Below are 16,645 nucleotides of genomic sequence, written 5' to 3'. Positions count from 1 at the left end.
TAATTTAGTTCATATTATATCTAAGAATGAGTTGGATTCATTTGGATACAACCGTTTTTCAGTTTTGCTCTCAAAACTTGTTGATACGATACGATAAATATATGTTTCTGATTTGGCCCTATTTTGGCTTTGTTGCGGTTCTTTTTACTGAAGCAAAAAATACTTTAAGGCAGAGAACTTTTCTGTATGTACATTGTACATCCTTATCGTACACAGGATATGTATAACTCTTTTCAGCGTATTGTACGAATTGGTAGAAACGTTATGGGGAAAGAGTTAATATCGTTAAAGCCTTTTATTTCCATTATCCCTCTACGATACAGCGTCAGATCTTCAGATTTATAACGTTAAAATAAGGAGTTCAGTTCCCTTCCGTGGACACAGCAGATAACACGATGAGGCCTTGCTATCACAATACACACATACGCGCCCTTTTTTATTACTTTACTAAATTGTAAGTTTTACAAAAAATCATGCAGTGTTCACGCCTGGTTTAGATGCCTTGACTCATATTACTTGTTTGAATAAGTACATTTAGTACATTTCTATGTCTTTATACTTCAAGTTTGTTTATACTAATCAACGCGTGCGTCGATAAACTAAGACGATGGAATGTTTTAAACAAGTCACGATAACCAAAGTGACAGAACTTATAAGTGGGGTACGAAGTTTATTTCTTGTTTTAATTCACGTTTATCTGTTCACTTGACAAGACGGTCGATTCTTTCAATGCATATCCATTTGTAATACAGCAATTTATTCAAAATGTATATAATTGTAAATAAACTGAATTTTAATCACCATATCATGTGGTGTTTCACTACTGGTTCACTCATTTCATTATCAATCCATGCTTCAACAGTTACAGTTTGCAGTGGGTAGAATCCTCAGTCCAATCATATTATTCACTATTGATTCACTCATTTCATTATCAATCCATGCTTCAACAATTACAGTTTACAGTGGGTAGAATCATCAGTCTAGTTATATTATTCACTATTGGTTCACTCATTTCATTATCAATCCATGCTTCAACAATTACAGTTTACAGTGGGTAGAATCATCAGTCTAGTTATATTATTCACTATTGATTCACTTATTTCATTATCAATCCATGCTTCAACAATTACAGTTTACAGTGGGTAGAATCCTCAGTCCAGTTATATTATTCACTATTGATTCATTCATTTCATTATCAATCCATGCTTCAACAATTACAGTTTACAGTGGGTAGAATCCTCAGTCTAGTTATATTATTCACTACCGATTCACTCATTTCATTATCAATCCATGCTTCAACAATTACAGTTTACAGTGGGTAGAATCCTCAGTCCAGTTATATTATTCACTATTGGTTCACTCATTTCATTATCAATCCATGCTTCAACAATTACAGTTTACAGTGGGTAGAATCATCAGTCTAGTTATATTATTCACTACCGATTCACTCATTTCATTATCAATCCATGCTTCAACAATTACAGTTTACAGTGGGTAGAATCCTCAGTCCAGTTATATTATTCACTATTGGTTCACTCATTTCATTATCAATCCATGCTTCAACAATTACAGTTTACAGTGGGTAGAATCATCAGTCTAGTTATATTATTCACTATTGATTCACTTATTTCATTATCAATCCATGCTTCAACAATTACAGTTTACAGTGGGTAGAATCCTCAGTCCAGTTATATTATTCACTATTGATTCACTTATTTCATTATCAATCCATGCTTCAACAATTACAGTTTACAGTGGGTAGAATCCTCAGTCCAGTTATATTATTCACTATTGATTCATTCATTTCATTATCAATCCATGCTTCAACAATTACAGTTTACAGTGGGTAGAATCATCAGTCTAGTTATATTATTCACTACCGATTCACTCATTTCATTATCAATCCATGCTTCAACAATTACAGTTTACAGTGGGTAGAATCCTCAGTCCAGTTATATTATTCACTATTGGTTCACTCATTTCATTATCAATCCATGCTTCAACAATTACAGTTTACAGTGGGTAGAATCCTCAGTCCAGTTATATTATTCACTATTGGTTCACTCATTTCATTATCAATCCATGCTTCAACAATTACAGTTTACAGTGGATAGAATCATCAGTCTAGTTATATTATTCACTATTGATTCACTTATTTCATTATCAATCCATGCTTCAACAATTACAGTTTACAGTGGGTAGAATCCTCAGTCCAGTTATATTATTCACTATTGATTCATTCATTTAATTATCAATCCATGCTTCAACAATTACAGTTTACAGTGGGTAGAATCATCAGTCTAGTTATATTATTCACTATTGATTTACTCATTTCCTTGTAAATCCATACTTCAACAATTACAGTTTACAGTGGGTAGAATCATCAGTCTAGTTATATTATTCACTATTGATTCATTCATTTCATTATCAATCCATGCTTCAACAATTACAGTTTACAGTGGGTAGAATCATCAGTCTAGTTATATTATTCACTATTGATTTACTCATTTCCTTGTAAATCCATGCTTCAACAGTTACAGTTTGCAGTGGGTAGAATCCTCAGTCCAGTTATATTATTCACTATTGATTCACTCATTTCATTATCAATCCATGCTTCAACAATTACAATTTACAGTGGGTAGAATCATCAGTCTAGTTATATTATTCACTATTGATTCACTCATTTCCTTGTAAATCCATACTTCAACAATTACAGTTTACAGTGGGTAGAATCATCAGTCTAGTTATATTATTCACTACCGATTCACTCATTTCATTATCAATCCATGCTTCAACAATTACAGTTTACAGTGGGTAGAATCCTCAGTCCAGTTATATTATTCACTATTGGTTCACTCATTTCATTATCAATCCATGCTTCAACAATTACAGTTTACAGTGGGTAGAATCCTCAGTCCAGTTATATTATTCACTATTGATTCATTCATTTCATTATCAATCCATGCTTCAACAATTACAGTTTACAGTGGGTAGAATCATCAGTCTAGTTATATTATTCACTATTGATTTACTCATTTCATTATCAATCCATACTTTATCAATTACAATTTACAGTGGGTAGAATCATCAGTCTAGTTATATTATTCACTATTGATTCACTTATTTCATTATCAATCCATGCTTCAACAATTACAGTTTACAGTGGGTAGAATCCTCAGTCCAGTTATATTATTCACTATTGATTTACTCATTTCATTATCAATCCATGCTTCAACATTTATAATTTACAGTGGGTAGAATCATCAGTCTAGTTATATTATTCACTATTGATTTACTCATTTCATTATCAATCCATGCTTCAACATTTACAAGTTACAGTGGGTAGAATCATCAGTCTAGTTATATTATTCACTATTGATTCACTCATTTCCTTGTAAATCCATACTTCAACAATTACAGTTTACAGTGGGTAGAATCAGCAGTCTAGTTATATTATTCACTATTGATTCACTCATTTCCTTGTAAATCCATACTTCAACAATTACAGTTTACAGTGGGTAGAATCATCAGTCTAGTTATATTATTCACTATTGGTTCACTCATTTCATTATCAATCCATGCTTCAACAATTACAGTTTACAGTGGGTAGAATCATCAGTCTAGTTATATTATTCACTATTGATTCACTTATTTCATTATCAATCCATGCTTCAACAATTACAGTTTACAGTGGGTAGAATCCTCAGTCCAGTTATATTATTCACTATTGATTCATTCATTTCATTATCAATCCATGCTTCAACAATTACAGTTTACAGTGGGTAGAATCATCAGTCTAGTTATATTATTCACTATTGATTTACTCATTTCATTATCAATCCATACTTTATCAATTACAATTTACAGTGGGTAGAATCATCAGTCTAGTTATATTATTCACTATTGATTCACTTATTTCATTATCAATCCACGCTTCAACAATTACAGTTTACAGTGGGTAGAATCCTCAGTCCAGTTATATTATTCACTATTGATTTACTCATTTCATTATCAATCCATGCTTCAACATTTATAATTTACAGTGGGTAGAATCATCAGTCTAGTTATATTATTCACTATTGATTTACTCATTTCATTATGAATCCATGCTTCAACATTTACAATTTACAGTGGGTAGAATCATCAGTCTAGTTATATTATTCACTATTGATTCACTCATTTCCTTGTAAATCCATACTTCAACAATTACAGTTTACAGTGGGTAGAATCAGCAGTCTAGTTATATTATTCACTATTGATTCACTCATTTCCTTGTAAATCCATACTTCAACAATTACAGTTTACAGTGGGTAGAATCATCGGTTTAGTTATATTATTCACTATTGATTCACTCATTTCATTATCAATCCATACTTTATCAATTACAATTTACAGTGGGTAGAATCATCAGTCTAGTTATATTATTCACTATTGATTCACTCATTTCATTATCAATCCATGCTTCAACAATTACAGTTTACAGTGGATAGAATCATCAGTCTAGTTATATTATCCACAACTGATCCATTCGTTTCCTTGTCAATCCATACTTCAACAATTATCGTGGTTAGAGTCGTCAGTGTAATTATATTATCCGCTACTGTTTTCTACGTATGTTTAATGTTCGGGTATGTTAATCAACGTAATGATTAACGCATAAAACTTGTATATATATACATACGTAGAAAACAGTAGCGGATAATATAATTACACTGACGACTCTAACCACGATAATTGTTGAAGTATATAATTTTCTACGTATGTATATATATATACACGTTTTATGTTCGAGTATATTAATCATTACGTTGAAGGAAGGAAGGGTAAATTACACTAAAACTGTTTATCAATTACCCAAGTGATGTCTCTAAGAAACTAAAAAAAAAAAACAACAAAAACGGACCGATGCGAAACAAACTCGCTGTTAAAAAGAATTCATAGTTACAAATTATCCCTCAAGGCTAAAATATTTATAGTTTACTTAATTCTAGTTGCATCAGGTGGATGTTGCTTCTTCGTTAAAAACGAGATCTGACTTAATTGAATAAGTGAGTTTTCATACTCATTAACCATTCAATGGAATCTGTCAACCATTAACGTTCAAACGAGCGGATATGTCACAAGGACGCTACTATAATAGCAGAGAACTAAAGCCATTAACATAGCACAATGTTAATGCTCACTATACGTTACCCAATGCCATATCTAATGAGGATATTACGTTATTTAAAGGCCTTGTTAAACGGTTTGCATACTATTGACAACTAATACAGTTGTGCACGAATGAGTTAGTTGTCTGTCACGCGCCGCAGTCTTTGTAACTGTATCATTTATGTCTATTTACACCGAAAGAGGCGATAAATTACCAGCCTCAAAACCAACTGTCTATTTTTTTTTTTTTTTGGAATTTCGCACAAAGCTACTCGAGGGCTATCTGTGCTAGCCGTCCCTAATTTAGCAGTGTAAGACTAGAGGAAAGGCAGCTAGTCATCACCACCCACCGCCAACTCTTGGGATACTCTTTTACCAATGAATAGTGGGATTGACCGTCACATTATAACGCCCCCACGGCTGGGAGGGCGAGCATGTTTGGCGCGACTCGGGCGCGAACCCGCGACCCTCAGATTACGAAGCGCACGCCTTAACGCGCTAGGCCAACCAACTGTCTAAGATAACGATGTAACGGTTCTAAAACAAGTTTAGCTGTGCATGAACGCAGCATAAATATAAATGTTTTATTTCAGTTATTTGCATATATATATATGTGTGTGTGTGTCTGAACACATATATATAGATAGGTAGGCCAATAATAATAATAAACATTTTACCCCACTAACACAGCGGCAAGTCTACGGATTTACAATGCTAAAATCAGGGATTCGATTCCTTTCGGTGGACTCAGCAGATAGTCCGATGTGGCTATGCTATAAGAAAACACACACACACCCACACACAAACTAACATTATTATTATCTAATAATTCATACAAAAGCATAACTTTAGTTCTACATCTAATCAATGTTTTTTTTTTCAATCTAAATGTGTTGAACGTATTTGTTTACTTTGAATTTCGCGCTAAACTACAACGAGGGCTATCTGCATTAACTGTCCCTAATTTAACAATATAAGACTAGAGGGAAGGTAACTAGTCATCACCACCCACCGCCAACTTTTGGGCTACTTTTTTACTAACGAATAGTGGAATTGCGTATCACATTACAACACACTTACGATTGAAAAGGCATGTTTGGAATGAAGGGGATTCGTACCCGCGACCCTCGGATTTCGAGTCGAGCCCCTAACCAAATGGCCATGCCGGGCCCGACCATATTTGTTCTCATTATTGGTGTGCGTAATGCACATTGTCTTTCATAACTGATATTGTATCGGAAAAGATATTGAATATGCAGCTGTAGTAAAAGTAATGTGTTTTTTTTATGATATATAAAAAATGCTGTGATGTGCTTTTATTTTATACTTATGGCGAAAAATAGCTTATATATTTTACAGCAAGTTTCAAAATAATATAAATATAAATATATGTTTTAATAATTGAATATTGCGTTTTATATTGTTTCAAGGGTAATTTAAGTAATATAGGCACGGTAGAAACAGGCAAGAGCAGTCCATTAAAGAAAGTCAAATAATCTCCACTATTTATATGCAAAAACGGCTCGTTTGGGCTGAGAAAACACTTTTACATAGAAGAGCGAACAACGTTTCGACCTTCTTCAGGTTGACGATGACCGAAGAAGGTCGAAACGTTGTTCGCTCTTCTATGTAAAAGTGTTTTCTCAGCCCAAACGAGCCGTTTTTGTATATAAATTTTCTCAACAAGTGGGTTTCTCGTCATCACTGAATCTCCACTATGTTTTACGCCATTTTATGGAATCGTATATTTTTAACTACGTAAATTAAAATAATTTTGTGACATCCCACGTGATTCAATATTACCAACAAATACTGTAATGGAAAGTAGTAAACTTAGCTAATATATTTAGTTCACTTCAAACCAATATTACATAATCGTTGATTTAAGCCAGTGTATTGTCTTAAGAGCGCCATCTGTTAGGTCCTTTTTATACTTGTAACTTTAGATTTAAACAAAAAGAATACCTGTTTGTCTGTTACTATCTTTTTTATGAGTAGCCTTAAACTTTACCGCTTGATGAACTTCAAACTTCATGTGTTTGTCTAAATAAATACACTTAGTTAGAGTAATAGGAACTATCGGTATCAAGGTAATATATATATATAGTTATCACAAAATATTTGTTTTTGTAACATAAACTTAACAAATACACGTATACGATCCAGTTTAATCTCACTTCAAATATTCTTATTTACGTAATTCATATTTAAGATACTTCCCTTCCTACATATAAACAAACAAAATCAACCTTTATTTTTCCATAATTGACTTAGAATTATAATCCAACGTCTAATAAGAAATTTACAACACATAATATTTCCAAAAATATTTTAAATATGATAACTCTTACAATCGTATATTTGCTTGGAAATTTTAATCAAAAATTATATTTTTAAATATACATTATTTAAAATAAACACACACACATACATTTATATATATGATGTATGGCTAAAACATGTTCGTCTTAAAAAAAACTATTTTGATATAACAAATTTTTTCAAGAAATCAGCAGAAGAACTGTTACACAATACCGAAACATTTTCGTTTTGCGTTACTCATAAGAACACAACAACAACAAGATCTGAAAAAAATGTTACAACAGATTATGAACAAAAGGTTTAGTAGAAATTTATTTAATAAATGTAAGTCATCTGTATTCACGATGTTTAGACAATGACCATAAAATTATAAAATATAGAGCAATTAGAGACACAATCCAAACCTGTTATTTTTTGCATTTTATATAACCGGTTTTTGCTGTTTCTCTTGTCTATGTGACAGAAGATTTGAATTTGTCTAAGAAAAAGTTTAAATATAATTAATATTATATTATTTAAAATAATCTCTATAATCCAAACATTGATATAATTGCAAAACAAAGCGCAATAATGCCTTATTAATCTTTCACAAAGGAATATTTAAATTAATATAGCCTTATTAATCTTTTATAAATGGGTAATTAAATTATTGTAGCTTTATTAATATTTTAAAAGGGGATAATTAAATCTTTAGAACCTTACTTATTAATCTTTTAAAAAAGGGATAATTAAATTCATATAGCCTCATTAATCTTTTAGAAAGAGATAATTAAATCCTTATAACCTTATTAAACTTTAAAAAAAGGAATAATAAACTCCTTATAACCTTATCAAACTTTAAAAAATGGAATAATTAACTCCTTATAGCCTTATTAAACTTTTAAATAGGGATAATTAAATCCTTATAGTCTTATTAAACTTTTAAAAAGGGATAATTAACTCCTTATAGCCTTATCAAACCTTTAAAAGTGGGTTAATTAACTTCTTATAGCCTTATTAAACTTTTAAAAAAGGATTAATAAATCCTTATAGCCTTATTAAATTTTTAAAAAGAGATAATTAAATCCTTATAGTCTTATTAAACTCTTAAAATGTGATAATTAACTCCTTATAGCCTTATTAAACTTTTAAAAAGGGATAATTAAATCCTTATAGCCTTCTTAAACTTTTAAAAAGGAATAATTAAATTCTTATAGCCTATTAAACTTTTAAAAAGGGATAATTAACTCATTATAGCCTTATTAGACTTTTAAAAAGGGATAAATTAAATCCTTATGGCCTTATTAAACTTTTAAAAAGGGATAATTAACTCATTATAGCCTTATTAAACTTTTAAAAAGGGATAAATTAAATCCTTATAGCCTTATTAAACTTTTAAAAGGGATAATTAAATCATCCTTATTTACAACCAAATAGTGGCACTGTAATTGGGAACAGTATTGTTTCGGGCAACGTTGACAGCAACCTTTTAAATGTGTTACAGTGCTGTTTGGTTAAAGGTATTTGAGCTAGATGTTATGTTCTGCCCTTTATCGAAAATGTGCTCTTATCGTTACACGCTCGTTAAGATTGCTTTTATGTCCAATTTCAGAGGTTGGGGCACATGTCTTGCTGAAATGTATCTATTTCCTTAATCTACATATCGGTTAATTAGGCCTTATAGCTGCTGACTCGTCTTTCTACTTCGTCACACAAGGCTGTGCAAGTAAATGTTTTGAGCATTTTCCAGAAATGTAAGTCTGTGAAGGTCATATTACATATTAAACTTAAAAACATTTTCAGGACCCATTATCTTTCATTTATAGGGTCGTGATACTTAATTTTTTATTTAATGTCTACATTTATACCTACGAGCTAAGAGTAATTTCCACGAACTTGTGTTTGGCAGAAGGTTTGTCTCACAGGTACTTGTGAAATTCATTTTGATTTCAAAATATAGACACAAAGCCTAGCGTCTCTTTCCCGTAAATTTTCGTTACTATTTTTCAAAGAAATAAAAAACGATAATTGACAAATAAAGTGAAATACTATCATAGCTGTAATTTAGTCGGTAAATGTTTTTATATTGGTTGAAAGGGACCTTAATTTTATCTAGTTTTAAATATTATTACTGCAATGTGAAATAGACTCAGTTCTATTGACAAAACTTATAGCACCAGCTGATAACTGTAGTTCTCATCTATAAAATCATATGTTAGAAAAACAAACATACCTGAAGTTGTCCACCCTTTCAGTTAGTTCTAGCACTTATTTCGTCCATCTTAATCTGTAGGTTTCTATGGCTTTCGTCGTTTGCATTGTAATACAGATACGAATAGCCAAGAGATTGATGAAAATTTTGACATCTTTGTTAGTCCATTCAACTTCGAATACGTCATCCATTTTTCCTTCATAAATAGAGACGAGAAATAGATTGAATGTAAACCTAGAGAGAAAGAAACGCTTGGAAGTTCATGCTAACATCTGAGGGGCGTACAAGCACATTTTAGATACAACACAGCTTCACATGAAGAGTTAACAGAAAGATTTTCAAGGTGTGTTCGGACATCTTCTCTTCTCAATTCTTATCTTTTGGGAACTGACTTGTAGTTACTCCGAACTGAGTCATGTCAGTTACTCATTACCCTCGAAATACGGAAGTAGTTGGTATGATTCTACTAAGTTATTGAAGAAGTTGAACTGATAAAAAGAAATGATACCATTGATGTCTTGCAGGACAACACAGATCACTTACTATAAGCGAGGCCCGGCATGGCTAAGCGTGTTAAGGCGTTCGACTCGTAATCTGAGGGTCGCGGGTTCGCATCCCCGTCGCGCCAAACATGCTCGCCCTTTCAGCCATGGGGGCGTTATAATGTTCGGTTAATCCCACTATTCATTGGTAAAAGAGTAGCCCAAGAGTTGGCGGTGGGTGGTGATGACTAGCTGCCTTCCCTCTGGTCTTACACTACTAAATTAGGGACGGCTAGCACAGATAGCTCTCGTGTAGCTTTGTGCGAAATTCAAAAAAACAAACAAACAATACGATAAGCGATGTTTTTTTAAGGCTACATTCTTGAGACGTTATATTCAAATTTTCGGTTCCGACTTTGACTATACCTTTTGTGAGCTTAAAATACGTCAATCAGATCTTATACTGTTTTAATTTCACTGAACAGTACAAGACTTAGAATGTTGCCTATAAAATCATTCAAGGTTCTTACCCTGCTGATCCAGTGTAACATATTTGTATCGTTCTGGCAGTTATGTTCAGTTTGTTTGTTTTTAAGCACAAATCCACATAATGAACTAACTGCACTGTTTCTAATATTCTTATGTGAGACTAAAGAATTGGAGGTTAAGACTGATAGATTGTGTATCCCTACCGCAATATGGGTCCTACTTCCGCAATCACCTCCAAAACCTAGGATACATTTTATAATCCCACGTTGTAGCTTGAACCCTAGAATCCTTTTAAAAATATATAGTTATGAGTTTGTAATCACTGAGCTACAGAGGGAGGGAGTAAAAAGATGTTCAAAAAAGCTACACTTTCCACATACTGTTCAGGAAAACCAGTAATAACTATTTTTGACCTTGAAAAACAGCTTCTCGCTGATTGAGTTCAATACTAGTACTCAAGAACAAGTAAGGCACCTGCATGTATGCACCATTATTCAATGGGAGGTGTTCTGTGTAATTGTACACAACGTGTGGCCTAAAACTGTGATATTTCGTGATGCTACTTCATCAAAATGAGATAAAAGATTCTCTAAGCTTCATTCAGTTTAGACGATTATGATAGTTTTGTTTTAAACTAAACTGTAAAGAACTGAACCTTCACAAAGCGAATTCTATATTCTCATTAAACCGACATAAAGAAATGCATATACGGTAATGCAAGATGGAACTTCTATTAGTGATAATAAATTAATGTGTAATGAAGTTATGACATTTTCAAAGAAATAATAATCTTTTAAATGTTAGTTTTATATCGCAGTTGTATGCACATATATCAATGCCACGTTGTATTGAAACGGGAAACTGCATTTTATCAAAGGGTGTTAGCGTTTACAAGAGATGGACAAATATTTAAAACTTGAGACAGAAATTCAGATATATTTTAAACAAAATATTTTACAAGAGTTTAGCATGCTAGTCGCTAAATAACACACACACACACACATATATATATGTATAACGACTTTTAAACTTTTCTTTTTAAATCGGGACATTTAGTTTACTTGGATTTCCCTTAAAAGGAAAGTGGAGTTGAACACTAGCAATTACGTGAAGATTTTGTACCTCTCCAACAGGATGTTCCCAAAATGGCACCCTAGGTATAGTTTGGTTTAATTCCCATAATCTCTTCCAGCAACAATGCGCTAAGCAGTTTGACTATGCATGGCACTGATCTTATCTTAAAGGATGTGCATCATGCACGATGTAAGTGTATGGGCTTATCAAGAAGGTTGAGACTATATATAAACACACATAGATATTTCAGGTAAGACCGTACTAAATACGTGTGTCTATGCTTCATACACACATCATTATGTTTCTTAAAGTTGTAACGTATTCTCAATGGTTTATTCTGTTAATTATGGTTCAAAGTTGTTTTAAATACCTTAACATTTAAATTCTATATCCTACCTGATTGTAGTTAAATGTAAAATAAAGTTAGATTTTCAAATGCTAATTAATCCACAAACCCACACCCTCATCCACTCCAATCCGCCTTCCTTGCATATTTGATTGCAGTTTTCTTGGCATAATTTATTTGAAAACTGAGTGTTACCAAATAATTAATTTCACTATTTAGACTTTGATAGGATGAAACGAAGTTCAATGGAATTCAATCTCTATGTTATTGGTAGTGTGAAACGGAACATAAAACTCGAAAACATTGAAATTCCCGAACCTCAGATACTGTTCATTTGAGATGAGAGCAAATATTTCCTAACATCGACGTGTTTTTTGAACGTTACTATCTACTAAATGTTTATTAAAGTATATTGGCTTTTCACACTTAAAGACCAGCTCAAGATATATAGATAGCTTCAACTATCATACATGTGGTGATCTTTGGCGCTGGTTATTTTTAGTTGCCAATTATACTTTTTCTTTAAAGATGATCTTATGAGAACATTATAAATGTGGTAAATTAAAATAAAAGATAAAAGAATTATTGTAAAATATTGTATTATCCTATGGTTAAAGATGTCATTATGAGATGATGGATGTGATAAATTAAAATAAAAGGTAAAAGAAATATTGTAAAATATTTTATATCCCAAGTTTTTCTAGACTGGAAAGAACTAAAGAAAACGCAGTAGTAGCTTTTATTTAATTTTGATTTCGTGTAGCTTCTGTGTAAATAAACAAAACCAAACGAAAGAAGTTTTAATAAGATATTGTATTTATACAACAAAAAAGGGGTCCGACGTGGCCGGGTGGTTAAGGCACTCGATTCGTAATCTGAGGGTCGCAGGCTCGAATACCCATCACACCAAACATACTCGTCCTTTCAGCCGTAAGGTGTTATAATGTGACGGTCAATCTTATTATTCGTTGGTTAAAGAGTATTCCAAGAGTTGGCGGTGGGTGATGATGACTAGCTGCCTTCCCTCTAGTCTTACACTGTTAAATTAGGGACGGCTAACGCAGATAGTCCTCGTGTAGCTTTGCACGAAATTCAAAACAAACTAAGAAGGAAGATATATTTTGTTTTTTCTTGCATATTTAGCACGCAAGGGTCTTATGAGATTTTAAACGGTAAGATTACCCCCCTTCTAAATGTACTTATTTAAGAATGAATATTAATCACACCAAACAACCACGCTCGTAAATCTGTTTGAAGCCAGCGGGGCCAAAACTGCAGAACTGAACTGGTGATTTACTGCATTGCGCCCCCATACGGAATTCATAAATAGCAGTTTTTCTCTCAAGCGTAAGTAAAACCTGGCGGTGTTTTTATAGCTAAGAAATATTTTTCGTTTTACATTTCGGGGCTGTGTATATTTCTCTCTACTTTTGTTTGAAGCTAAGCAGGAAGCTATACAACGTGCTCTTTCTACCACGGGTATCAAAACCCGGTTTCGAGCGTTCTACGTCCATTGACATGCCGATGCGCCACTGGGGGATAGGTTCTAATTCTAAATGAATATTGTTGATCAAAATTAGTGTTTATACAGAAAGTAACGCTAGACCTTAAACGATAGGTTCTCTTGGTAAGCTTTCATTTCATGATCTGACAGCAGTGTCTTGGTCATGAGAATGAAGTATTAATTTATGTGATGTGATTGGTTATAGCACTAAAGTAATCTCCACATGTTTAAGTTTAAACATGAACATGCTTTGATACCTTTTGTTTTCCACATCCATGAAATTCTAGATTATAGATCCGCACGTTTCTCATGGCTGCAGTATACAATTAATTCAGTTCCTTTGTAAACTAAATCAAACACCAATGTTTATAGTAAGACAGACTTTTGACTCGTGAAATGTTTCTTCAGCGGAAGCTCGAGGGTCCGTGACATTGAATATGAAATCATGGGGAAAGCACACTACAGATAATCAATTATTCAGCTGTGTGCTGAAACAAACAAAAATACTCGTAAGGTAGGAATATGAATAATACTTATTACTAAAATCACCTCTCATGGTTTTGAATCATCTTTGTACAAAACGTTTGACTTATATATGTAAAGTTAAACAAGTCAAAAGGTCAAGCCACTAATATTTTGTTTACCTTATCAACAAACTGTCTAAAGTACACGTTTAAAAAGTGATTATATTATGGTATTTCTTCAAATGTCTGCTTTCCTAACCCTTCGCCCCCTTCCCCTCCTGTGACACAGTGGCATGTCTGCGGACTTCTACTACTATAAACTGGGTTTAGATATCTGTGTAGCTTTAGGCATAACATTAAGAAAAACAATTGTAACCTTTTTGTGTGAGTGTGAGTTTAGCACCATTATATGTGTAACTTGTAGTCATGCTTTTAGTACATTCACTTATCACTTAGAAATGACTGATATTTCAATTGGACTAAATTTACTATGTTTCGTCTTACCAAGGGGCAGTTTAACCTATTATTTATAGACTAATATTTTTACACATTGTGTGCAGCTTTTCTTAAGGTCATGTCTTTGAAATGTAAAAGAAACAGGAGTTGACATCCTACGAAAACTTGTAGTGTAATTTAGTCAACTTATTTAAAGGATGAAGACATATTTGTTACACCAGGAATTTGGTCTAGAGATGTAAATTATTCTATTATATTTTTACCAAAGGTTTGGTTTTAATTAGCATGTTTATAAAACGTAATAATAGCAAATATATTCTGAGTGAGTTTCACGTACGTGCTTTTAAGTCTAATAACATACTCAAGCTTCAATGTTTATCATGTGTTTTTAAAACCAAGGGTTTACTGAAAATGTTTTTATTTTTACACTTCTAGCGATCTGTCAGATGTTTGGCGCCATTTCTTTGGAATGATATGGATATTTAACTGTTTTTTAATTATTCTAATTAATTTGATACTGGTTAAGTACTTCAGCGTTTACTATTGTTTTGCGATATATGGCTTCGAAGTAACGAGTTTAATATTGTAATGAATTTATATTTCATGAGTGAACGTACTAGTTATTACTGTAAGATTGATTTTAAGTAGCAATATATAAAATTATTTGCTAAAGCTACAAGTGACGTCAGTAACCGAGAACAATTTTCACGCTCTCCTAACGACTCGTTGGTGCCATGGTGATTGATAGAGAGAACGAAAGAATTCCAACTCGAAATCTCTTCTTCGCTAAATATGCTGGCGTTACAGCTAACGATACTAAAATAGTTGTAAAGTTAGTCATGTCCATTAAAGTGTCTTCTATGTATATAATGGGGTTCAAGCAACCCCCACTCTAGCTCCTACTGTGTTGGCACACTTAGAACGTATTGGTACTTTTCCAGTAACACAAGGCTGTGGTTACTGGTATATTTACCGCTATTTAGATGATCTAAAAGCATTTAGGAAATAATCGAATTCTTCGAAACCATTGTTAACACGGATTACCGGATTATATCTTAACTCCAACACTCTCCAAAATGCTATCCTTTGTCTTGGTAGGATGACTTGTCTTGGTAGAGTTTGTTGAAACGTTTGTACAACATTTTGAAACACAACTGTGGAATGTATCGAGTGGAACACATACACGTGTGCAAAAAAAAAAAAAAAAAAAAAGACGAGGGGATGGTAATTATTACAGAAAAAAAAGATGAATAAATTATGAAGCTACATTTATAAAACAAACAAACAAATAAATTAATAGAAAATAGACAGATTAATATGCAAAAAAGTAACTTGACCCGCTGTCTTCCGGAACTCGACATTTTAAATAACTGATATAAGCCTACACTTGTGCATTATTCTCAGTTATTTTAAAAACATTTGTTGCTAAATCAGTATCTTTACTGCAATCATATTTCTTTAAATACAGAACTTCTAGAAGAATACAAAATAATTCTTTTTAATCGCAGACATCGAAATCTGAAAGTCCAATCGTCTTAGGCCTAACATTAAATAACTGATATAAGCCTACACTTGTGCATTATTCTCAGTTATTTTAAAAACATTTGTTGCTAAATCAGTATCTTTATTGCAACCGTATTTCTTTAAATACAGAACTTTTAGAATAATACAAAATAATTCTTTTTACTCGCAGACATCGAAATCTGAAAGTCCGATTGTCCCAGGCCTAACATTACTTGAGCCTTTATTAAGTACGACATATATTCGATAAAGAGATAAATTAGCACTGTAACTTGTGTGCCTTTTTTTTTTGCTTTAGTTTAACTAGGGTTTAACTTTCACGCATTTAATACAATCAGTAAATGAAGTTATAATCCTATTCTACGATCTTGTGTAAGCTCTTTTTGAAAACTCCGATAAGGTTTTAATATGTTGTTCTACAAAATGTCTACTAAAGTATGGTCCCATTCTTCTTTTATTTACATTCGTTGAAATGAAGTTCGCACGTGTATGCATTTGGGTGGTAAAATACGCAGGACAGACAAAAACTAAAATTATTACAACAAATTCGTATAGCAGCAGTTTCTGCTGGATATGAATAAATTTAAAGAGAAACTGTTACCAACTTCACTCGTAATCTGAGGGTCGTGGGTTCGAATACCCGTC

At 32.6% G+C, this 16,645-nt stretch overlaps 1 protein-coding gene across 10 annotated transcripts in view; it reads left to right on the top strand.

Annotated features, from left to right (window-relative positions):
- LOC143252678 (uncharacterized) overlaps positions 1 to 16,645 on the top strand; it is an 85,734-nt gene that overhangs the window by 41,393 nt on the left and 27,696 nt on the right. The gene's annotated exons all lie outside the window — the stretch shown is intronic.

This window comes from Tachypleus tridentatus, chromosome 6 (assembly GCF_004210375.1).
Source record: "Tachypleus tridentatus isolate NWPU-2018 chromosome 6, ASM421037v1, whole genome shotgun sequence".
Taxonomy (NCBI): domain Eukaryota; kingdom Metazoa; phylum Arthropoda; class Merostomata; order Xiphosura; family Limulidae; genus Tachypleus; species Tachypleus tridentatus.
Note: the sequence above shows the minus strand (reverse complement) of the source record. Positions and strands in the feature narration are given on the sequence as shown.